Raw genomic sequence first — 27,718 nt, forward strand, 5'->3', positions numbered from 1 at the left:
TGGTACATCAGACTTTATGATCAGTATTTACAGATATTACTATCTTTGTGAATTCTGTGCCTAAATTGAAAATTTGCTTAAATGCTGATTATTGTCTGATGTAATTTCTAAACTCTGATAGTGATATGAATGTTTCCGTGACTATTCAATCCAATGAGGATAATTGTGCTAGATGCTGAACTAGTAGTCTTTAATATACTAAAGATCCCATGTCTGAAGTAATTGTTTATGTGGAAATCTCTTAACACAAGCAAATTCTGATATTGAGATTAGTTGAAGTTTACTTTGTGTATCTTATTACTAAGTCAAAAACTAGAATAGTGCTTCTTATCTGTCAAGTTCTGATGTTAGTAAATCTGATGGATGTACTAACTGCTGATAATCCTCACTTATCAATAGAAAAGAAAAGAAATAAAAATCAGGTACACCTTTGAGATCTAGAGTAAAAATGTGTGGAAGGGAAGACCCAAGTGCATTGCTGGTATTAAGTAATATGCATTAGAAAAGCAAAATAAAATTTTCTTGGTGACTTTTCACATTCTCTGATTACTGGAGAAATACTCTGATAATAGCATAAATTGTGATAAAGCAGTTGTGACTCACTTACACTGAGAAGCCACTGTAAAAAGGAATTTCAAAAGATGCATAAAATGAGCACAAAACAGTTGAGGTGGACTCTTGCATGAACTCATTCTATAGTAGACTTCAGAATAATGACAGATTTTAAGCAAAGTTCTTAGTTATGCCTTATTTCTAAGATGTACTGAAGTAAATCATACTTTAGTCTTTGTCTGATATTTAGCTTAATGCACACACATACACTCCATATGAATGATGAAAATTACTGTGGTGATAAATGTTATTTTGGATGAACTGTTTAAGTGTTAGTTGCATAAATTCTGAGGACAAGTTCTGATGGAAGTTCTGATGATTAAGTTTTGATGTACCCATATCAGTATTTGTGTGAAGAATTACAGGGATAAACATTCACTTTTCGAGTAAAGAAGCCATATTCTGATGACTTTTAAATTCTGATAATAATCAAGTTCTGATGCTAACGTGACAGTATTTATTTACTTGGTTTATTTTTGGTCATTACCTTAACGGTTACATTTTTTTTGAATATTGGTTTATGTGAGATAAAGCAGTAATAATCATTTGTTTAATGGGAGCAGTTTTTCTTAAAACTGAACGTGCAAAGTCATAATTGCTTATTTACCGTGCCCATTAACTTTTGCCTTAACTGCTGCATGTTTGACAGGTGTAAAGGTCTGTTCCACTTCTCATTAACTGTTGTAACGTGGTTTGTCTAAGTAAAAGAGATAAAAGATTTTCAAATCTTTTATTCATATTTTTATTTTATTTGACTCTCTCTCTTCTCTTATTCTCTCACATTTTCTGACGGTTCACTCTATAGACATTTCAACAAACACCTTTCAGGAAAACAAGTTTCTCACTAATTTCTGATGGCGCCCAAGGATTTAATTGTTGATGGAGCCAAGTTTGTACCAAATAACTATGCTGAAATCTTGAACAAGGCTGAAGCTCCATCAGATTTGCACTTTGTGCAAGATTTCTTAGCAAATAGTGAGATTGGGTATGCTTTGACCCAACCTCAAGCCATTTCAAGCCAACAAGTACTGACATTTTGGCGGACTGGGATTTTTGATAATGGTGGTGCTACTGGTACCCCAAGCATAGTATTTGAAGTAATTGATGTTGAACATGTAGTTACTCTTGGGGCAGTTCGCAAAGCTCTCCACTTACCAGAAGGCTGTATATTGTCAACAGTGGAGGACCCTGTTCTACAGCAGCTTATGGCCAGTTTGGGTTATGAGAAAAGTCTGGGAAAGCTTGGGCAACTGAAAAGAGCAAATATCAGGAAAGAATGGAACTTGTTCTCTGATTGCATCACTAAGGCATTCGCCAATAAATGCTCAAATTTTGATGCTATTCCAATAATGAGTCAGCAAATCGGGTATGATCTTATTCATCAAACTCACTTTGATTTTGCAAGTGCTGTGCTAGGTTTCATAGGGGATAGGATGACAGAGGATAGGAATGTAGTATACTTTGCTAGATTCTGTCAGCTTATATATACTTTTTGTTGTACTGATGAACCCCTACCTACCACTGATTTAATTCCACCCTTTAAGCTAGCAAAAAGGGCTTTATATGATTTGTGAAATGCTGACATTAAGAAAACAGTGGTTAGACCCTTACAAATACCTCACTTAGTGAAACATATACTGGTAAATGCTGATCCTCAAACCTACACATCTGTTTACCCTGATGTTCAACCCACCTCCCAGCCACCATAACAGCCATCAGAACATACCACATCTACACAAACACCTCAAACTTCTCAACCTCAACCCACTCAACCCTCAATTAGGATATATTTCAAAACATCATAGACATCTCAATCTCCACCTTTAGCATATCTTGTGAAGCCTTCATCTTCCAAACCCAAGAGGACTAAGACAGTACCTCAGACTCAACAGAAGAGAAGGAAACTTGTTCTGAGAGATGAGTCAGACAACGAGGAACAGGTTCCCATGTCTGAACCTGTTATAGAAGAAGCAGAGAATATCTCTTCTCAGAAAGACACTGTAACTGGGAGTTCTAGGCCTCTCAAGAGGCTTAGAAAGCTAAATCCTGATGATAAAGCTCCTACAGTGTCTCCACCTTTGAAGATAATGAAAAAAACAAAGTGCTCACAGGGACACAGTTGAGACAGAATCAGAAGATGAGGAAGTAGCTAAGGAAGGGGGTTAGGAATCTCTGATCCCAACAGAACCAATTGTAATTGAATCACTTCCTTCAGCACAACCACAAACTGCTCAAGACAGAGTGCCTACTCCTCCAGTGTCACCTATAATTGAACAAGTACATACTGATGACCCAGGCACAAGTGTTGAGATTGATATTCATAACTTGATTGTGCCTGAGGTTTTGTACTTAGAAGTTCCACCAACTCACATCACTCCACCAACAACACCAATCCTAGATGCTGATTTTAATGAAGATATTCCTACTACACCAATTCTGAATCTGGATGATGACAATCAGATTTTAGGTGGGCATCAAGGTTTGGATGTTGATCAGAACTTAGTTGGAGATCAGCACTTAGAGGATGATGTTGAAGCCTCAATAACCTCTCATATTGTTCTTTTATCAGAGGATGTTGATGATGCTGATTCTTTAAGTTCTGATGCTGCTAATGATGAACTTACTGGTGAAACTGCTGCCACTGTAGATACTGATGCAGCTGGTCCATCAGGACATGCACCTCAACAAGCTCCAAACAAAGCTGAATTAATCAAGAAGTTTGTTAGAGAAGAGGCACCAGTACCTTGGAGTGAAACTCCTAGAGGAAGGGAGTGGACTAAGGAATGGAACAAAGTTGATTTTGTTCCTTCTTCAACCATACTTGCTGACCACTTGACCAAAGCTGATGAGATGCTACTCAATGATGATTTCAAGACACAGCTCGGAGTTACTGCACTATGTACAAGGCACCTTCAAGGTCAACAATCTGTAACTCAGGCCAAGATAGACAATATTCAAGAATTCATAAATTAGCAAGATATGCTCGTCAAGATGGACAAGAAAAGGTTTTTCAAACCTACCTTTGACAGAGTTGAGTTCATTGAGAAAACTCAGGAGAAGCAACAGGCTCAGATTGATGAAATTTTGAAGAATCAAGCTTCTCATCAAAATCAACTCAATGAGATCCAATCCTCAGTGGAATTGCTTCTCTCTCTTCTTTTACCTGCTGATGCCAAAAAAGGGGAGAAAGTAATTAAGTCCAAATGCAAAACTGTTAAGACACTGAAGGGAAAGGATGATGAAAAAGATGACCAGGGAAATTCTGGAATGGGTGGAGGTCATAGTCAAGGTAAAGGGTTTTCATCAACCAAAGCTGGAACTACAAGTCAAAGAGCAAGTTCTGATACTGGTAAAAGGATAAGTTCTGATACTGGTAAAAGGATAAGTTCTGATGAACATCTGGAACTTGATGAGGAAATTTCAAGACAGTTATTTCTGAAAGAAAATCCAGGAATGGACTTTGAGAGTCTAAAGGAAGAAGAAGCTAGACTTAAGTTAGAAAATGTCAACTCCAAATCTAAAGCTTCTGCTGTTCCTAAGGCTAAAGGCATTGTGATAAAAGAAAGGATAAATCCTGAGGCAACTAAAGTCAAATCACAAGTGCAGATAGATCCAAGATCCAAGGGCAAAGAAAAATTTGATGAACCTGTAAAGGTTTATGTGCCATTCATGGATGAAGAAATATCTGATAAAGATGTTAATCTTACTCTGATAAAAAGGAAGATTTCTCAAACAACCTCTGACATGGCTCATGTTGTTCAGAGTCAAGATATAGTAAGTTCTGATATAACAGTGAAGCAAGCAACCTCTAACATAGCTCAAGTTGGCTTGATATCAGAAGATAAGGAAAAGGAAACCTCTGACATTGCTCATATTATACCTTCAAAGTTACTCCTACCAGGATTCACCAAAGTTAAACAGACTCAATCTTTGAAGACTGCAAAAAGTGGTTTTGAAGCAAGAGTTATTACAGGGAAAGAAGCTAGAGATAAATCTGGATTGGGTAGTGCTGATGAAAGAAGAATCCAGAATACAACCAATGATCCAACTTCTTTAAGTGAACCAGGTGTTGGACCAACTCCTGAAAGATTGAATCAGCTTGAATCTGTACAGATGGTTTACCAAACATTTTTGAAAGAATACATCTTGTTATATTTTATGACAGATGGAAGGGTATACCATATTAGGAAGAATGCTATACCACTGAAGTATTTTGAGGAACTGGAATATGTTCAATTCTTACTTCAATTGAAGAATAGATTAACAGATGGTGCTGCAAATTATTTGAAGACTCAAATTCAAAGACAGAAGAAGCTTTACTCTGTAAAGTCTGACAACACATATTGTCCAAAGTACATAGATCACAAAGGTGATATTGTCGAGATGAAGCCTAACTCTGCTAAGATTATAACTACTTTTCTGGGATATAAGGCTGTGGAATTCAATCTTGAGTCTGACAAGGCATATTTAATCAGACTAGATCAGGACATAAGGAAAGCAAGAGTAAATGATCTCAGGGCTGCTATCTTTCAAATTGGTGAAGATACAGTTGAATTGAAGAATGTTAAAAGGATGATTAAAGAACTTGAATATGCTGAGAGATGTTTGTTAAAGAACTATCTCAGAACAACTCCTGATATCAAAGAGATCAGTAATTGAAGCCAGGTCAAAGATCTACAACTATTTAAATTCTGATGTGTATACAGACTGAAGCCGTTATCAGACCTTGAGGATGGTAAAGCTACAAGGACTGTAAGTTGTAGTTATCTAGTCAAATTTTCATGCATTTGTACTTAATATTTTTGACATCATCAAATATATATTAAACTTGTATATTATGCTAATTTACAAGTTGGGGGAGATTGTTAGATATATTTGATAATGTTATGACTAATATGTTTTGTGTTTAGTTTTCAGATCTTACTTAACAGGACAAATCAGTACTTAACTGGAAATCAGTACTTATACTGAAGTCAGAACATAAGTTGTCAGAACTTAAGTTATCAGGAGATATTTATCAGGAGATAATATCAGGACTTAAGGACACTTTCAGATAAGGAAGGCGGCTGATTAAAAGGAAAGAAGATCAAGACAAATGCAAGAAGAGTTATGCATGAAGAAGGAATTCTATGAAGAATAGAATACTGGGAATAAAAGATAACTAGTTGATATATTTTAGGAAGCATAATTATATTCCATATCAATTAGAATTTATCTTGTAACTGTGTAGTATATAAACACAGACATAGGGTTTACACTATAAGTGTTATCATAATCGAAGTTATTATTTATTGTAACCCTAGCAGCTCTCGTGATAAGTTATTCATCACTGAGAGAGGACAGTTCCATATTGTAACAGAGTTTATTGTGTTGAATAAAATTTGTTTTCTGTTACTTGTGTTCTTATATTCGATTTGATTGTGATAAACACTATATTCAACCTCCTTCTGAAGTGTGACCTAACAACCTGTACTGATACTGGGGCTAGTACTGGTACTGCTATTGGATCTGACTCAGTCCGCTCCGTAGATGACGATGAAGAAGCCATCTAATATACATAACAATAATAACACAAGAACAATCAAATCACAATCCTAAAACTCATAACTTCTAATCACATAAACAAACAATCCTAACATTCTTACTTCTATCCTATATGATCTTCCTATCTTATCTTAACCCTAATGTTCTTGTTTTCAAGGGTCAAAACCTAAGCTCTGAAGCCAACTATAACACCCTCCAAATCCGGGGTATAGATTTGGGGCATTATTAATATCAACTACTCACTAAACCTGCACAAGCGGAATATAAATATAATAATTACCCCGAACTACTGCTACTCAAGATCTTTTAAGGTTAAGAGTTGAAAACAAGAATGACACACTAACTTTATTACAAACCCAAATAAAAATAATTTGTCTCAAGAACTCTCTTTATTACAATTACTTTATTCTATCTACATTCTCACCACACAACTTTTATTCAAACCAACGTTACTACTTATCCTGTTACACCTGATCTGGTAACTCAAAGCTCTCTTCTGGAATAGGGATGAACACTCTTGGTATAAGAGGGTCCCGCTGCTTGACTCGCTTCTTGACTATGCGGGTTCTGATGGGTTTCATTCTCTACCTTGACTGAAAAACAATGGGAATAACAATAAAAATGGGTGAGCCAAAATTGCTCAACAAGCCTGGAACAATATATGTAGGGTAAAGAGAGAAGAATAAATGAACCGATAATCTGTTGGTTTGAACAACCATCTGTTTCTGTATAGAATAATAATTTGCCATTACTGGCGAGTGCCAAACGAATGAGACCGGAAACAAGCACTAACTATGCACTATAACCTGCTGATCAGTCAGGATACAGTGCAGATCTATACCCAACTGCATAGACCCAACCAACATAAGGAGTACACGGGCAACTATGGCCTATTAATTAAAGGTATGGGTAAAACCCAGTCCGTATCATAACAAGGGTGAAAATATTGGAATATGAATAGAGGATTCAATAAATTGGGAGAAATCAAGAATCAAAATGAAATAGAAATAAGAATTATTAATTGTGTAATAGTATAGGTGAACAAGATTATTAAAGTGTAACTGATATGGAAAGTGGGGTATATTTCACTGTTCTGAATTTAGAATAGGAGAAAGACTTGCCTGGCGCGTACTTAACCTGGTTCAACTCACCGGCTTCGGTCTCTTGCTTGATCTGCCTTGCTGATACTGAATCAATCATAGAAAGGTAGTCATTTAGATAACTTATTATATACGCGTATCTTGAATTGATACTACGTAACCCTAATAATCTACCCATGCGTTTCTATCTGACTCGCATATATACACATATAATTATTTAGCACATAGGGTTCATAAAATCACGTAAAGCACATAGCACATAAAGCACATAATTAATTTTTGGACTTATAAATATTTTTAGATTTGTTACCAGACTCATACATGTATTAACCAACCATATTTGATTTTATTATAATTTTTCGGGATTTATTTGACTCGATTCTACCTATATTAGGGCCTATAAACAATTAACTATCACAAGACCACTCTCTTTCGGAGGAAATTATGACCTACAATTATTTTTATTGGATTCGTTTCATTTTTCTGAGTCTAAGGGTCTTCGTTTCACTTAAATCGGACTAACGGTTTAATTATTATGAATTAAACAAGATTCAATTAATTAATAATTAATTATAAATAATTAATTATAATTAAATAATCCTTAATCATATTTTTAAATAATTAATTAATAATTATTGTATTTTAAAATAATTAATCCCTAATTATTAGGATTAATTACAATTTATTACAATTATTTAAAAATTATTATTACTTGCTCGATTAGATCGATTATTTACAAATAAATAATCGATACAACTAATTGATGCGCTATTTATCTAATAAATAATTATTATTCGCACCATACTCTAACTCAACGATCAACTACTCGTATAAATACGAGCTACTCGCATTCCTCGTATAATTATCGAACTATTATTATTATTATTATTATTATTATTATTATTATTATTATTATTATTATAACTTATACGATTATTTAATTATTGGTATTTAATTATTCAATACGAATAATTATTACCACACTCTTCGAAGAAATAAATTATCGCTCGAATAATAATTCTAATTATCGAACCAATACTCGTATAAATACGAGTTATTCGTAATATTCAACTAATTATCGAGTTATTAATGATATTATTCACTTATTTTTAATCCTTATTTATTAATTAATTACCTAATTATTAGTTAATAAATAACTAATAAATAATTAGATAAATAATTAAATAACTAATTTCAAATTTCTAAATTAATAAAATAATTTGGAAATTATTAATAATAATTTTCAAAATTTAAATTTAATTTTTAATTAATTTTTAGAATTACTAAAATCGGATTTTAGATTTTATAAAATATAATCAAATAATTAAATTTCTAAAAACAGAAAACAGGTTAATGCATTCGGGTTTTGAAGATCAAACCTGGGTTGAAACCGGGTCGAACCCGGGTCCTCAAGAACATCCCAGAACCCGACGATGGTGGCCGGTTTCGGCGGCTTTCCGGCGAGTCTCAAATGAGGCCAAATCAACGCGGTTTCGCTCCGTTTTCGGTGCTAATCGATTCCCTACGACTGCAGCCTCCTTTTCGCCGCAACACAGCCGTCCAAACTCCGCTCCAGCTCTATCTCCGGCGAAAACCGAAGCTCCCCGATGTGCTTTGTCGGAAAAATGGCCCTCCCCGAAATCTTTCACCAAACTCAATGATTTATACACGGAATTAATGCTATTGAGTTCTACAATCAATCCCAATACCCAACAACAATCGAAACATCACCAAAATCACAAAAAAACGAATTCAAAGTTGCTAAAAACCCAAGAACTCGGGAACTACCTTCCCGGGGTTATACGAATCAATTAACAATGCAAAATAATTCCTCAACTCGATTTAAAGCTATATAACTTATCAAAACAATCAAACAATTCTTAAATCACAAACGCCTAATTCAAGCATAAACCCTAAAAAAAATCGAATTGAAAATCAAATCAACAACACAACAAATTGGTGATATGAATCGAAAGTAGAGGTCGAGAGGATCATTTTGGTTACTCACATGATCGATTTGGTGAACAGAAACACGATGAAATCTGCTATTGAATCTCTGCAGTTGTTCTTCACCCACACAAATTATTTCTTGATTTTCTGATTTTTAATTATAATTAAGTAATTAATTAATAATAAATCAGGTATTTATAGTACTGAAAATAATACCCCTAAATAAAATTAAGGGGCTAATTACACATTTAATAAAAATATTTGGCCCCGAATTTTATAATTTTTGGGTATTAATAGTGATTTTTTAAATATCCAATAAATACAAAATAAATGCTAAAAATTCCCAAAAATTATGAATATTACAAAAATGCAAAGAAAAATGATGTATGATAATTTCATGATCATATAAAAATAAAAATGTGATTTTTATGGGGTTTGTTGAACTCGAAGGGGTCCGGAAAAGTCATTTTTCGCGAAAAAGGTAAATTTGTAAAACGTCTAGGGGTTCTTAATAGCGATATGGTATAGGTCGTTTTTGGAAAAATAGGGCCTATGATTTTGTTTGAAATATGGGCTTTTAAAACACTGTTTGAGCTGTACGGGCTTTGATATAAAGTATATAACTTACGATAAAACACTCAATAAATATCCAAAACACGTTCGGATCAAAACAGACAACACGTAGCACATAACAATTAGGGTTTTACGATTCAACACATTTAATCACATAATAATACACATAATTTATCTTTATTATAATATAATACAAGCATAATTTCTCGGTCATTACAAAATGTGGTAGCTGATGCTTTGAGTAGGAAAGAGAGGTTGAATATGGCAGCCGTATCAAAGGAATTATCTGGAAAAATCAGGAGATTTGAATTAGAACTGTGTGTATGCGGAAAAGCTGAGGAGATTTGTCGTACTATGACTTTTCAGCCATCATTGTTGGAAAATATAAAGAAATGTCAGGAATAAATGATGAAACAGGAGAATAATCAACTGACCGGAGAACAAATTTGTACTCAAAAGGATGAACAAGGTATATTAAGGTTTCCCTCAAGAATTTGGATTCCTCATATGACTGAATTGAAGAATGAGATATTGCAAGAAGCTCATAATTCTAGATTTTCAATCCATCCGGGAAACACCAAGATGTACCAGGACTTGAAGCAAAACTTTTGGTGGCCAAATATGAAGCGAGAAATAGCAGAATGGGTTGCGAGGTGCTATACTTGTCAAAAAGTGAAGGCAGAACATCAAAGACCAAGAAGATTAATTCAGCCTTTAAAGATTCTAGAATGGAAGTGGGAAAACATTGCCATGGACTTTATAGTAGGATTACCACGAACAAAATTCGGACATGATGCTATATGGGTTATAGTTGATCGCCTTACAAAGTCGACACATTTTCTTCTAATTAATGAGAAGTCTTCATTAGACAGATTGGTCCACATGTATGTGCGTGAAGTTGTATTACGACATGGCGTAACTTTATCAATAGTTTCGGACAGAGATCCACGATTTAACTCGAGATTCTGGAAGCAATTTCAAGAAAGTCTTGTCACCAAGTTGAATATGAGTACAACATATCATCCGCAGACTGATGGTCAAAGCGAGAGGACAATTCAAACGATTGAAGACATGTTGCATAGTTGTGCGATTGATTTTGCGAGAAGTTGGGACGACCACCTGCCCTTGGTAGAATTCTCCTATAATAACAGCTATCACACCAGTTTTGGCATGCCACCATATGAAGCTTTATACGAACGAAAATGCAGATCACCAACCAGCTGGGATGAAGTGGGAGAAAGAAAGACTTTAGGTCCAGAATTGGTGCAACAAATACATGAGACAGTCAAATTGATTCAGAAGAGATTACTTGCTGCTCAAGATAGGCAAAGAAAGTATGCAGACCCGGCACGTAAGGATATCATATTCCAAGTAGGTGAAGCCGTATTGCTGAAAGTATCACCGAGGAAAAGATTGTCTCGATTTGGCAAGAAAGGGAAGTTAGCACCTAGATACATTGGTCCTTTTGAAATTTTGAGTCAAGTGGGAAAGGTGGCCTATGAATTAGCTTTTCCGCCTCGATATAAGCATGTGCATAACGTGTTTCATGTGTCATTACTTAAGAAGTATAATCCTGATGTCAACCATGTGATTTAATATGAACCTAAAGAGATTCAGGCAGACCTGTCATTTGTGGAGCAACCTGTCAAAATACTCGACTGGCAAGAGAAGAGTATTAGAAATAAGTTGGTCAAGTTGGTAAAAGTACTTTGGAGAAATCTCAAGGTTGAAGAGTCAACGTGGGAACTAGAGTCGGATATGCGTAGCCAGTATCCTCACTTATTCTCCTAGATTCTGAGGACATAATCCTTAAAGGGGGAGAGGATGTTACGACCGGTATTTCTAAACCCTATCTATATATAATTGTGTGTTTATAATTAAAATTTAAATTGTGTGGAATTATAAATGTGGATGATCTATATGACTGAGTGCCTATAAACTAAGTGTTTAATGTATTAGTTTATATAAAACTTTTTGAAAAGAAAATCTTATCATTTAGTATTTTTAAATGATAATCAAAAGTACTTCATTTTATATGAAAAATCAATTTTAAAAATCTTTTAACAATAAACTTTCAAATTTTATATCATTAAATTTCTAAAATCATAAGCTATTTTATGATATTTATTTTATGATTTATGGAGGTGCATTTATATTTATAAAAATTGTTTTATATAAATTAGTTGATTTTAAAATTGCAAATTACATAGTTGCCCATGCATGCAAATATCCTCCAATTCAATTTAAAAGGGCATAAGAGACAAATCATACCTCACTAACCTTCTTCTATCCACCAAAAGACTAAACTACCCTTGCATGCACTTTTGCTTGGTTATTGGAGAAGGGCATTTTAGTACATTCCAAATTCCATTATTGAATTAGTTCATGATGAACCATAAAGAGAGGAGTTAACCCAAAACCACACTCCACTCAAGCTCTTCATTTGCACTCTCGAATTTTCTCTCATCCCCCTCTCTTTTTCTTCATTCGGCCGAAGCCCCTTCCCCCATTCACTTCAATTTTTCTTCATCAAATCCTTGTCATTCTAGTGTAATTCCATTACCCATTCGTATAATATATACTTTACAAGAAGTTCCATGCTTAGGAGATGAATTTTAATGCTTGCATGTCTTGATTTTATGTGATCTCCAAAGAGAAACTCTTAATTCATGTGGATTAAAGAGTTCTCTATGAGATATACTTTTATGTACATAAACTAAGTGTTTCCATGAATAATACTCTTTTAAAACCTTTGCATGCTATTGATCTTTAGTTGTAAAGTCATATTCTACTTTGAATGTTAGAGATATGGCATTATTTTCAAGTATAATCATGTTATATATGCTCTTTTTCTCAAAAATGTACATGCATGCTTAGTTTGTGTTAAATTCGACCTTACATGTGCTTAAAATGAATTGTTTCCTTGATATTATGCTTGATCTTAGTTGTTAAAAGGTAGTGTGCATGATCTTTTGAAGTATTTAAGTATTTTAAGTCGAATTTATGAGCTAATAACCCTCTTGTTTAGTCGAACTTGATTTAGTGATCATCTTGAGTTGCATGATAAGTTTTATTTTGCATGTTGGTACTATAGGGCATGGATGATCTCCATTATTGGTTGAGGCCTTATTTTAGAGTCTTATAGTATTAAATTTGCCTTGATTGAGATTTAATTCATGGTTTTAAAGTGGGAGTTAAGGTGGAAAGGCTAGGATAAAATCCTGAAAATATTTCCAGATTGCATGTGAGTTTTGTGTTGATTTTGAATGGGCACTTCTTAGGCATTGTTAGGCCCAAGCCACGGGGAGTTAATAATTGGGGTATAATTGAGTCTAGAAGTCACAAATTAGAGAAACCAAACCATTTAGTGAGGTGCACACACCAAAATTTAGAATTTGTCCAGCAGGGGACAATTTTGTTGTAACTTAGAAATGAGGAGTTTTGATCATGTCATGGGTAGGCCCTTACTAGGCCTTGGTTAGACCTAGTTAGAGGGAGTGTCAGCGGAGTGTTTCCAGCCATAGTTCATAGGAATTAAGTTAAAATCATGTGTCATAAGTTAGTGCAAAATTGGACACTTTTCTGTCCAGAAAACAGGGGAACATTGGACTTTAAGCTTAGGCCAGGGTAGGCCCAAGCTAGGCCCTTGAGCCACACCAAGTTTGAGAGTTGCCTTATGGTCAGAAGAGTCTAGTGTAGAAGTTTGAGAGGTAAAATTGTAGAGTAAGTATGTCAATTGTACTCATAAACCCATTGGTGTCACCATGAAATCACTATAATGAGCAAAATCACTTAACCATTAGTTTTAGGGCACTTATGATTGAGGCCTAGGTTGACCACCATAGTTGTAAGATAGTATGAGGTCAGTAGAGTGTAAGGCCTAAGTCAGGGTCCATAAGAACTTGATGGTTTAGAAAAGGCACTTCGAGTTATGAGGTCGATACTAAGAGTTTTAGCTAGTTTAGCATAACTAAGTGACTTGAGTAAGAGGAGTGAGATCATCCAAGCCTAGTGATGTAATATAGTGTGTATGGATATATTATTATGTACTTAAATGTGTTATGTGAACATGTGTGGCTATGTGAACTATTATGCTTATAAGGTAATTATAAGCGTTTATGTGTATATAGGCCTTAGTGCCAATATGCGTAATTTTGGTTTATAATTAGGTAGAGTTAGTGAGTATATATTATAATGAGGATATGATTATTTTGTGTAGGCTCTCGAGATGAGGTTAAACTTTCCATTAAAGTCAAGTGAAGCTCCAGTTGCTCCCACCTGCCAGTCAAGTCAAGCCTTTTTCAAGGCAAGTGTTTCAACCTACCTTTTTGTTTATACTGCAAGATAGTGTTAGCCCAACTTTTATATATGATGCGAGTATTCTAATTCACCTTGATATATATGATCCAAATGATTTCAAATCTTTCTTTCGTATTATATGCAAATTCCATGAACCCTCAAGTATCTATTGAAAGTAGTTTAACTTTGCTTGGAGATTTTTATGCAAGTAATTCAAAAGTCATACCATGCTAATATACCAAGTAATTGTGATGTGGAACCCTGTGCAAGTTATACTCAGTAATCTTATCTTCATTCCTAAAAATCAGCTATCCCTTAAAAGTCATTCATGATTGCTTGATAACCCTATTCATACCCCTAAAACATGATACCCTGTTATACTTTGAACTGATGATCACCTTCGTTATATTTCAATACCTATGTATTATCTGAAACTATTACCTTGAACCTAGTTTGACTTAGTTCCTTTATACTATCCGATAACCCTGCTAAATCTCATTGTCAAATTCCTTGTGAATAGAAACCTTGCAATTCCCTTGATAAAGTATAGTCTAGTTGATCATGGCCTTGAAATTTAGTGGACCTATTCCCTGTGCTTTAAAGTTGATCTAGAACCCTTGATAAAGATGCTCACTGTTTAAGAAATTAACCGTCACTTGGCATCAGTTTTTAAAATAAAAAGTTAAAATTTGGATTTCCAGTCCCAAAGGGGGACAAATATTTTCTTTAGATAGTGGCTCTGGACTGAGATGCAAGTCCTTTCCGCTCTTAATTTGTAGGATTAAAAGTTGCCTAGGGATCCCATTAATGTTCTAGAACCCAGCGAGGTTCGGGATTACTTCGTGGAAGATCACCGGCTGTAATCCGAAGCGTCATAAAATGGTTTTTGATAAGGAAATGGTTTTGAATGGTTTTATTACAATAAAAGATGCCATCATCCTGAAAGTTTATCTCTTGATATAATATTGTTGAATCTTTCAATTCCATTGTTAATGTATTATTCTTGTTTATGTATATTATAGCGCTTGTTGAGCATTTGGCTCACTACTTGCTTACCCTGATATTACAGTTAGCAGATATGGTTAGATTCAAGCAGACAACGCGTAAGACTTGTGATGTCGATTCTTATGATCGAGCTCAGGTAGTTAGTGATTTTGTGTGTGAGGACTCGATATTAAAAATCAGGTTGTAATAGTTAATAGTATTGGGCTGTTCCAAACCCTAAACTGTAAGATCTTGGATTCAGATGTATTTACTTCCTTTTGTTAGCTAATATAATTACTCGTATATTGTCTTTTGTAAATGTTTGGGGCGTGACAAAGACACTACAAAACCACTTCAAATACACAAATAACTTGAGTACAAAACATCAATTCAAGCCTTTATAGAGCATTCTAAGTGGACATAAATGCCAGTTAACACGCCCCCAAACTTGAACCGATGCTTGTCCTCAAGCATAAACAAACTCAAAAAAAAAGAAATAAAAATGCATGAATGCAACTAATATTAATGCAATGATCCCAATAGAATAACTTAACCAATCGACAAGCAATATCACAACAAATGCAGTCATTCGTGCGTGCGTGCAGATGCTTACATATATACTTTCACAACTAGATCAATAATCACGACTCACTAATCATCAAGGCAATCGCAAGGTTATAAATAAAATAAAAAGCTAAACTCAAAATGATTGACAACACTTCAATTCTTATATCAGAGTTATTATATGGATTAATGCCTTTATTGCTAACACATGAACAACACAAATATGCTTATTTGATCGTGCAATGAGTGAGGTCCACAAAAGACTTATACAATATTACCCATGTAGCGAGCGTTAGGTTAGTGGATCCCAGACTATAAAAGCCTTAGGTCACTAGGCACAAAATCCCCTAAAAACTTAATAGCTCGAGTATTAAAGAGCCCACTCGTGATCAATTATGCATAACACACATTTTTTTCTTTTTTTTTCCTTTTTTTTCTTTTACAACAATTTCTGAACGAGTGTGTTTCGCTCCATCTTGCTCAACCCTAGACTACTCATATAAAATGAGCCGACTACTAGCTATTTGGCACCTAACCATAACAACTAGCAATGAAATCCAATTTTTTTCCTGCCATTTTTAAATATCCATGTTATTTTATCATTAAGTGCATATCCTAAATTCTAAATATAAACATGTGATTAAACCTCAATAAACAAACAACCATGATCATGATCTAGCCCTCAAGCAACCTATAAGACTTAGGGAAATTACAATTGCTCCTAGCATGTAAATCAACTCGATAGGACTTAACATCCCTAAATACGACATTACTACACTAGCATTAATGTCACAAATCAATCGGAAAAATCATCTAAGGGATCATGTTAAAATGCAAATGCATGAATTATATGCAACATACTATAAAAAAAACTATTACATGGCAAATATGCAACTATATGAACTAAACTATCATGAATATGCAAACTATATGCGACTCACACATAACATATAATCCTTAACTACTACCCCCAAACTTAAAATATTCAATGTCCTCAGTGAAGGAAATAGTAGGGAATCAGGCATACCTACTCAGAATCAGGGTCATCACCCTCAACGGGTGGAGTGTCAGGAGTTCTGAAGGCGGATACATAAAATCCTCACCGAATATTGGCCACTAGATATCAACTCACGTAGCTCTGAATGCAGTCCCCAAGGCCTGGGTAAGTTCCTGTGCAAAGCGACTATGGATATCATTAATCGCATCTATCCTCCTCATCAAGCGCCTATATTGCGCCGAACTCATACCAACACTACCCTGTGCTTCCTCACCCAACTGAGCTCTCCATGTTGCCCTGCTCGCCTGAGTCGAACCTCTATCATACGTCTGATCAGCTGGTCGACCACCCGGCAGATGGTCATAAGAATAACCAAGCCCCTTAGGATCGGGCTAACCACCGTACCACTCCTGCATACTCAACAGCGTCGAACTATCAATCGGGGAACTCGGAAGCTGCAGGTTCTCGTGTGCGGGCCAAGGAACACCAACCGCCACACATAACTTTGTCACAATGGATGCATAGGGTATAGATTCTGTATTACTCCCTCGCAAGAATCGTAGAATACCTTGATGAATCACCATCCCAAGATCCACATAGTCTCCCTGAAGAATCCCCCATAATAAACATGCACGCTCCATATGAAGAACGTGCGCGCTTCACCATTGCAGGTGCGCTGTCTTCCTGCTCTCTAGCGTGGGCGCGTGCTACTACAGCGCGGGCGCGCTGACTCTCTGGGAAATATCCTAAGTTATGTTTTTCTTGCTGGGTTGAGTTGGTGATCCTTGAGCAATCCTCCTAGACACACTCCTAGCAGCAATTTAGCACCAAAATAATGCTAAATTACCTTGATTCCTGTTATATGCCTGAAATGCAAAAACACTACAAAATTATATCAAAGACAGAAATAACTTGAGTATAAAACATCAATTCAAGCCTTTATCGAGCATTCTAAGTGGACATAAATTCCACTTAACAGTATCTCCAAGATTATTCTCAAATGTGATGCATGCTCTTCTTCCGTCTTGGAATAGATCAAAATATCATCTATGAACACAATCACGAATTTATCCAAATACTTCTTGAATGCTCGATTCATCATGTCCATAAAAGCTGCTGGTGCGTTGGTTAATCCAAATTCCATTACCAAGAACTCATAATGTCCATACCTGGTTCTGAATGTTGTCTTCAGAATATCTTCTATTTTAATCCTCAGTTGATAGTATCTCGATCTTAAATCAATCTTAGAAAACCATACTGCGCCTTTCAGTTGGTTCTAACAAATCATCGATCCTGGGCAACAGATACTTGTTCTTTATGGTTAGCTTATTCAATTCTCGATAATCAATACACAGTCGCATACTCCCATCTTTCTTCTTGACAAACAAAACTGGTATGCGCCACGGGGATACACTTGGTCGTATATCTCCTTTTTTCCAAAAGATCTTGTAACTGAGTTACCAACTCTTTCATCTCCACTGGCGACATTCGATACGGAGCTTTAGATACTGGTTCCGTCCCCGGTGCTAAGTCAATTGCAAACTCAAACTCTCTGTCGGGAGGTAACGTCTGGAAAGACATCTGGAAACTCATTGACGATTGGAATTGCTTCTTGTGCTGGAAGTTCTTTGCTGGTGTCTACCACATGGGCCAAATACGCCTCAAAATTCTTACGCAACAATTTTTTCGCTTGAGCTATCATGAAGAACTTTTTTTCCTTCTTCTTTCCTAGAAATATTACCTTCTTCTTACTATCCAACGCCTGAAGTCTCACTTTTCTATTCTTACAATCAATCTTAGCATCATTCTCTGACAACCAATCCATTCCTAAGATAACATAAAATTCTCCCAACTTAAAAGGTATTAAGTTGGCATAGAAGTGATGTCCCGCTATCTCAATGTTACACCATGGGTACACTCGCTCAACAAGAACTTGGTTTTTATCAGCTAGTTCTATCATTAATGCTTTCTCTAACAATTCAACTTCAAAATGCAGTTTATCGACAAAATCTTTAGAAACAAATGACCTTGTAGCTCTAGAATTAATTAAAACTTTTGCATCTATGGAGTTGACTAGAAGTATACCTGCAACCACATCAGAACTCTGAATCGCATCCTTCATAGTCATATTGAATGTCCTGGCCTTTGGCTGGTTCTTTGCTGGTGGTCCTTCAATCCTTTCCACATTAGCTACTGCATATGTTGCCTGGCAGTCCCTGGAAATATGTCCCATCTTTCCATATTTAAAACACACTGTCCCTGACTTTTGAACTGGAGTCTGATTCTGGCACTCATTAGCATAGTGTCCCTTCTTATTGCACTTAAAATAGAACACATTAGCCTTACAAATCCCAAAGTGCCTCCTACCATAAAACTTGCAATCTAACATTGGTGGATGATTGGACCTCTGCTGATTTGAATTCTGAAAACGGTTCCCTATCCTCCATTTCCTGATTGTGGTCTTCTAAATCCCATATTCTTATTACCCTGAAACTCTGGCCTTTTGTTAAAACGGCCTTCGAAATTACCTTGCTAATGACCTCCTTCTGAGGTTTCTATTTTCCTATTCTTCCCGTCCATTTCTTTTTGAGACGTGTCACTCCTAATTTCAATCACCATTTCTTTCTAAATCACTGCCACATATGAAGTCAACTCAAACATAGCCACTCTATTCTGAATCCAAAATTTTAACCCTTGCTCAAATTTTTTTGCCCTCTTTTCATCTGTATCAACTTGATCTGGTACAAACCTTGCCAATTCATTAAACTTGGCCTCATATTCCACGACAGTAAGATCACCCTGTGTCAGACTCAAGAACTTGATCTCCATTTCATTCTTCATATACCTCGGGAAATACTTTTCCAAAAATAGCTCTGTAAACCTTTCCCAAGTCACGAAATCACCTTCCTCCAACGCTCACTTGGATTCCCACTAATAGTTTGCCTCACCCTTCAGAAAGTAAGTGGCATACTTGGTCTTCTGCTCAACTCTTGCTCTGATTAAGTCAAAAAGCTTTTGTCAATTTCTTTAAGCCATGCAATGGCTTCCATGGGGTCGGCACTTCCTTTAAACTCAGGTCGATTCACAGCTTGAAAATTCTTAAAACACACCGTAGTTGGAGCTATTGGCTATTGCTGCTGTTGTTATTGCTGGGTAAGATGCAACACCTCTTGCTGCATCAGTCCCAACATTTGGACAATTTAAAGATCCGTACGACTTTCGGTACGAATCTCTCCTGCTGTACTCTTCTTCTTTGGTGCCAGTATCCTGGTATGAAAACGAGCAACTTATAAAATTCTCATACATGAACTCCTTTCCAAATCAATATAAACTTGCTAACATATTAACACAAGTGAATCTTTCTCACTACCTCAAAGAAGAATAACACAAAGAAAAATAACAAGAAATTATCAAAATTTTCCAACACCTGCTCAACAATCCCAAATAAACCAATAAATGGTGGATAGGGTTGCAACTCAACCTTCCACCCTCTTTCATCACTTCCCACTATTCTCGAGAACTCAACAAAATAGCAAAGCTACGGCACAAACCTAACGCTAAACGCAGATAAGAAACTTGAACAACTTAGCTATAGACCAACCCAATAACCCGAACTAACTCAATAGGAGTTAAACAACACGCGCTTATCTTATGTGATCTTCCTATGACTTACCTAAGACAACACCTAAGCCTGTTTCTGTGGGTATAACCTGAGCTCTCATGCCAACTTGTAACACCCTCAAATCCGGAGTCTAGATTTGGGAGTTACTGATTGATAAACCATAATATTATATACACAGCGGAATAAAATAATAAATATGACCCCTTGCGTACAACTGGATCGATCACAGGTTATAGTATGAAATAGGCACTAATACAAAGCAAATGTTATTACAACCTATAAGTCTATTTAGTTTTACAAACTATTCAGATTTTATTACAAACCTCGAGACTAATCAAGCATCCCAAAATAGTCTACCTGGAAGACACAACAACTACTTACAAGCACACAACTCCTGATTAAACCGGGAACTCAGGCCTGTTCTGGCCTAGCTGAAAGATCAGAATAATAAACAAGTATGAGTGAAAAAAATGCTCAGCAAGCAGTATATAGCTTATGATTGAAACAACAACAACAATATATCTAAAGAATAAAACTGAACAATAATACCTGAAGAATATCAAAAGCTAATATGAGCTTTGATGATAAACAACACTTTTATATATTTTTTGGAGTGGAATCCTCGAACGACGGCGTGTTGCCGCTGATGATCGGCCGTAGAGCAACACCAGTATGCTGAAGCATATCCAACTAAACAAAAGGGTACCCAAGGCACACATTGGCCTAGCAAGGTATTATATCCAAGTACAATATATAGCTCATACTGGACTGCCGTCATGGCCTCTTATGCAACCATCCAATCCATAAAAAACATTTTTTTATCAAAGGAGCCAGACCAAACGACATCCTTAATAATATAACTCTGCATTTTACATGGTCTGGAGTCATCTCAACAACTGGCGAAATAACTAGAACAATTAGTTACTCGCTAATCTTATCTCAAAGTTCCACTATATAGAGTATATCGGGATAATATAGTTATGCACTATCTATCAATTTGAAGATTATTTCAGCAAAATATAAAACATTTAACTATTCAGAACTTAGAATATATAAGAAATACTTGCAATATATCCCAAGGAGGTTCAAGAATACTTGCATGATTAGAATTAAACAATCTTATATATAAAAAGATAAACTATTCTGAATTTAGAATAGTATAGAAAACTTGCATAATAGAGTTCAAAATAACCATCACTTGAACGATAAATGAAGATAGGGATACTTTCCTGGTATGCTCAATACTCTTCACTATAACCTTGGCTTATAAATGCCGGCTACCAACTCGGTATAACACATGACTGTGATCCTTGCTACTCGATTCTATAAACAAAAGTACTATTTCAATTAACAAAATAAAACTCAATCGACGTAACTATACGTCTCAACATCTACCCGATCGTTTATATCTAATCATGGCATGTTAAAACTGTAAACAAATAGCATGCATATCACATAGTATGTAATCATGTTATTCATACAACACGTGAACACTGAATTCATGTAACACATAAGTCAAATCTTCAAAAGATAGGTCTTTGTACTTTTTTTAATTTAAATCGGGTCAAAAATAGTATTTATCGATCACTATGTGATGCCCTCCAAACCCGGGTCAGAAGTTTGGGGTTGACAACACACACAATATATAAATATGTATATAAAATATCATATACATTCACCCTTCTTTACACAACCACGAATCGCAACAGGTTAAAGTATGAAAACAAGCCACAACCTTAACTTTTATTACATCGTACCAAATCCCAACTAGTTCAACTTACAAATGATAATGATATCATTCTTACAAACTTGCATAACTCATCTACAATATAAAGATCCCGCTAGCTTGATCCAACTTAACCTGGAATCCTAGCTCGCACACTGGACTGGAAATCCTCGTTACCAACAATTTCCTTTTGAACTATAGGATACATAAAAGGATTTGCAAGAGTGAGCTAACTATCTCAGCAAGTCACAATAGCAATAATTGATTTTAAACAATCATCAATTGAAATGATTCAGAGAATCAAGCCTCCATATAAGCAAGGATTATAATTGGATATTCACTTTTCATTTTAAAAATCAAGATTAGGATGTTGATCAGTCACTCACTAACCCCGAGCAAGGCACCCAACTCTGCTCTCTATACTAGATCCAAGGCACACATTGAGCTAATATGACCATGAATCTGGTCTGACCATGAATATGGTCCACATTTATAAAATCATCCAATTCTAAAATGATTCAATATGATAACCATTGTAATTCAATAAAACGGAATCATATTTAACATTGATAACGCATTTATCTCAGAGCATAAAACATTTTATAGGTATCACCAGTGTATATCAAGGTGTAAATATGAAGAACGGCTTCAAGCCTGATGAAGAATTAAGAATCTGATGAACAATGGTTCAATGATAATATATGGTATAGATTTTTTGTGTCATAGGGTATTCCAGGGTATATAAGTTTCTGTATGCTTAAGAAATTATGTTGTAATACTTGGTTTATGGTGTGTATGTATTTGCGGAGTAGTATTGTATTTGTATGGTTTAGTATCTGGAAAATCAACTGTTGATGGTTTATAAGAAAGAAAGCTTACAACACAAGTTCAATGGTATGATCAGGATTCAAGGTTGAATAGTTTAAAGTGCTTGCAATATAAAACATGACTTATTTTGAATACCAACAACAAGTTATGAAAAAGTTCAGAAATATTTGCAATATATCTTGAAGAAGGTTCATAAGTACTTGCCTTATAATAAATGATTTCAATCCTTACTTGTACTCTTCTAACAGTTCTACTCATCAATCACTTTCCCTTTTTTCTATGCCTTGCTTCTATTTATCGATCACTTGCTTTCTTTTTCTACACTTCAGTTCTATTTACTGATCACTCGCTTTCTTTTCTATGCTTCATTTACTCTGCTACGCATCCCCAGTATATATCAATATCAATCTCATATTATTCTAATAGTCACATAGACGTCATAAGCTTTTATCTACCCTTTGTTTTACCAGAATTCGATTTACGGATTGAAAGTTACAGCAAAAACCATCCAATAATAACCACATAGGCATATAACACATTAATCAGATAGCACGTAGCATATAGCACGCACGATATTCGATCAAAATAATGTTTCAATGAAGATTTGGGGTTAAAATGATCTTCTAAGTATTTAATACGAATTTTTGAACATTTTTCAGAATTAAAACGGGTATTGGAATCATTTTATAATTAAATACCAGCGTTCGAATACCCGAATCTGACTTTAAAATGATTTAAACATAATTATCGAGCCTTGAAACTAATTTAAAATAATATTTTAAAGCTTGAATATATTTTTTAAAATTTCTAAATCAAAATAAATATTTAAATCTAATTATTAAATTAATTAAAATCAATTAATAATCAATTAAATTATATAATCAATTAATATTCAATTAATCAATTAATATTCAATTACTCAATTAATTAAAATAATTAATAAAATAATTAAAATTAATTAATAAAATTAAATCAGATTTATTTTCAAATAAATAATTAAAAACACCTTTCTGAATTTAAAATAATTAAATAAACATTTTTATGATTTTTAAAATAACAAAATATTGTTTTCAAAATATTTTTAAACAGAAAGGACTGAAATGCAATTTATACGAAAGTTGGGTGATGAAATTGGAGTTTCACAACCACCTTCACATTCCGCCACCGGCAGCCAAGGCGCCGCCACTGAGCTCGCCGGCGACAAATCCAGACTGCCCAGATCTGCACCAAAATGTGCAGATCAACTCATTTGTTCGTCCTGAGTTCAAATCTAGTGTTAAAACATTCTAGAAGACGATGGATTCACCGGAAAATCCGGCCGAACCTTACGCCACCGTCGCCGACCAAACTCCGGTCAAGGCGAAACGGGGCTCCCCTATTAAAACGGCCACCACCAACAGAATCCTCATAACACGATCTACCTATTGATGTAACTTATATGTACCCAGGTTTAACAGATCAAAAATACGGCAAAAACATGAACTTTACGACGAGTTTATTCAAGAACACCAAGAACATTCAAACTCGAAAATCAAACCAACTTTTATACATGTTATTGAACTCCAAATTCATCATATAATATACCAAAATGACCAGGACAAAATTATCTACATGATACAATCATCAAATCACATAAACAACATCAACATCAAAAATTCTTCTTTTAATCATTAAATAATATGAAATAAATTAAATAAATAAGATTAAAACCTTGATTTCTACATTGAAATGGATGGTTGATTAGAAAGAACTTTTCGAGAGCTTCGATTTGGTATATGGCACGCTCGATTCCGAGTTCGATAACATCTTCGGATTTGAGTTTGATTTTCAAGAACGCGACGATTAATTAGGGTTTTCTCTGTATTTTATCGGTTTCCATTGATTGATTATGATTATACAAACAAAATGAAACATGAAATAGGCTATTCATATTTATGGAATATTAATACGCGTTGGATCGTATTGGATCGAAAAATAAGTACTTAGCCGCTAAGTAACTGCAAAAATGATCCGATTGGATAATGTTTTGGATAACTATCAACCTCTTTTGTATAATTATCAAAAATTTTGGATAATTTCAAAAGTTTTGGATAACCATGAAAATCGGGCTTTGTATAGAATACTTTATATGAAAATAATGTTATCGAAATGATTATCGTATCAAAAATTTTATGCCGGGACACGCACGGGTCAAATCGTAATCCGGATCGAAAAAGTCAAAATACGGAAAATGTCAGGAATTATCATATTAGTTTCGAAAGGAGTTTTCCAAAGAGTTTCGGGTTGTAAAAATGCAAAAGCGGTTGAAGTTGGACGATTTCCGGCTTTACAAAATAGTTTTATAATTATTCATAAAATAATTAATAAATTCATAAATCTTTATAAAATCATGTAACACTCAAAAAATTACCTGAAAAATATCACAATTATCTATATTTTATTTTGGACATATTGAAATTAACATACCTGTACTTACCACATATAAAGATCCACATATCAACGCCAATCATCCCATAATTCACCAAAAATCACATAATAATCGCATAATAATTATTTATTGATAAAGAATAATTACACGCTATGTCCCGGATATTACATCCTTCCCCCCTTAAAAGGATTCTATCCTCAGAATCACACTAAGGATCATATAATGATACATCCAAGTATCTCAGTTCCATTTTCTCAGGTTGATCCCTCAATCTTACAACTTTTCATAAATTTTAACTCGCAACATCAATCATTACTCAACAGCCTCTTGCTGATATCCTATTATATTAGTTGCTCATATAACTCAACTCAAGTCTCCATTATACATATAATGGAGCTAAATTACTCTTCCTGAGTATACACATATAAACACCCTATGAACCTGCTATACGTGTGACAGTGAAGCCAACCCATTTACACTTATCCTGCCTATTTTAATGTCTCAAAAGGACCAACATAATGCATATTAATTTTATTTTCTTTTTAACTCTAGTAATTCGTGCTCATGAGCGTTTCCAATAGTTACTAGTTATTGAACCTCATTCCCACATGTTTCTCTCTTTAATTAACCTAGTTTGTAATCGCTTCCAATCACATTTGAGGCTCTTTAATCGTTCCATTAATCTTCTTGTCCATCTGCGAATGATATACTGAGACCATGGCGTATTCAATTTCTGATATTCTCTAAATTACACCAGAATTACGAATTAACGAGAAAATCTCTACTGGATACGATTGACGCTCAAACGTATTATCATACATTAATTTCCTTGAATCACATTCGAGTAAATTTTCCGACTGAAAATCTTTTACTACTTAGAAGAAAATATAATAATCTAGAGGCATTACACGCATATTATAACCGATATTATCATTTATTTTGGTTCTACGAAATTCTCATAATAAACTGACTGCAATGCTCTTCCTTGACGTCTAGTCACATATAATGCTTATTCTTTCTTTATGCCATATTATCAGAAAGTCTTCTTTGAAATCTATGTCTTATATCATACTCTTGGAGTAACTTGAATCCTTTGAGTTAGTGATGTTGAGCCAAATTCCTATCTTTTAGTTCTGCTTTATTTAATGCCCGTTCATCTAGGAGTGGTATATACTATTCTGATTTGACATAATTCATCATATTCTGAATACTCCTGTCAAATCTCAAATCAAATAATATTGATCATTTACAATCAATTCCTGTATCTGATGACGTACCACAATTTCTTCAAGCATCAACTAACCCACTTATTGAATAAACTGCTTATTAATAAAAAAGAATGTCTAGGTTCGGATAACCTATCAATAACAATTCAACTAACGCTTTCCCCCCCATTTTCTCTTCATGTCTGGTCACTAGATATTTTCTTTTATCCCTCGGTACCTAATCGTACTCCTGGGATGCATTCCCTATCTCAATTTACAAACATTTCATCAAATTCTTCACTTTTACTTCCGTCCCTCATAATACCCATTACCTACCTACATTATGGCATCTTATAATATTTCTTTATCATCATTTTGATTCCACCTTCTTTCCTATTAAAGTTCTTCATTCTCATAGTTCATTATTTCTTCATAACATAAGTGAGTCTTCCAATAGTACCATTCGGTTCTTCATCAAATAAATCATTCCTGTGGCTAACTCTAGAACGAAATCTTTCAATTCATATACGTTACTATCATTATTAATTTCTACCATACGTCGGATATTGCATCCACGAGTTTTCTGATATTTTGGAGTAATTGTCATTACATCGTTGTTCTATATTGGTATACCTATAAGTCCTTTAATAAAACCTTATTACAGATGAAAAAATCTCTTTGATTGTCTAGCAAAATCCATATTGGTGTAGTTACTAATTTCTTCTTTATTCCACCTCCCTTTTTCCTTTCGTTCTCTTTGTTCTATCTTGAATCTTTAGTTCTTCAAAACATTTTTCTCACTTGTCTATACAAATAACTTTTTATTTCTCTTGTCTATTACAAAGGACATATTCATCCAAGTAAAGCCTCACATACTTGCAACAACTTCTGAATCCTATTATTGTCCTTACTTCTTCCAACTTCCTCATTACTTTGATTTCGGATTTGAAAATCACATCATAATTTGACTTAATTTAATTGGAATTGATTTCCATCTAACTGACCATTGATTGGTAAAATTAACCAATTAACTCACTTAACTGATCAATTATACCAAGTGATGACTAGCTAAATGAAATCAAAGACAAATTATATATAGTCGGATTGGCTGTAACAACCTGTTTCAAGAACCAAGATCACAATTATTTGGAGTATCAATAATAATATCAATATCACACGGAAATGTACTTTCTATCTTTAAAAGTAGGGTATTTTCCGAAAATTTGGGCAGCATCTCCTTTATTATTGACTACCAGCCGGACTCAAGCCCATACCAACAATCAATC

The sequence above is a fragment of the Apium graveolens genome, chromosome 1, assembly GCF_009905375.1.
Source record: "Apium graveolens cultivar Ventura chromosome 1, ASM990537v1, whole genome shotgun sequence".
NCBI classification, from domain to species: domain Eukaryota; kingdom Viridiplantae; phylum Streptophyta; class Magnoliopsida; order Apiales; family Apiaceae; genus Apium; species Apium graveolens.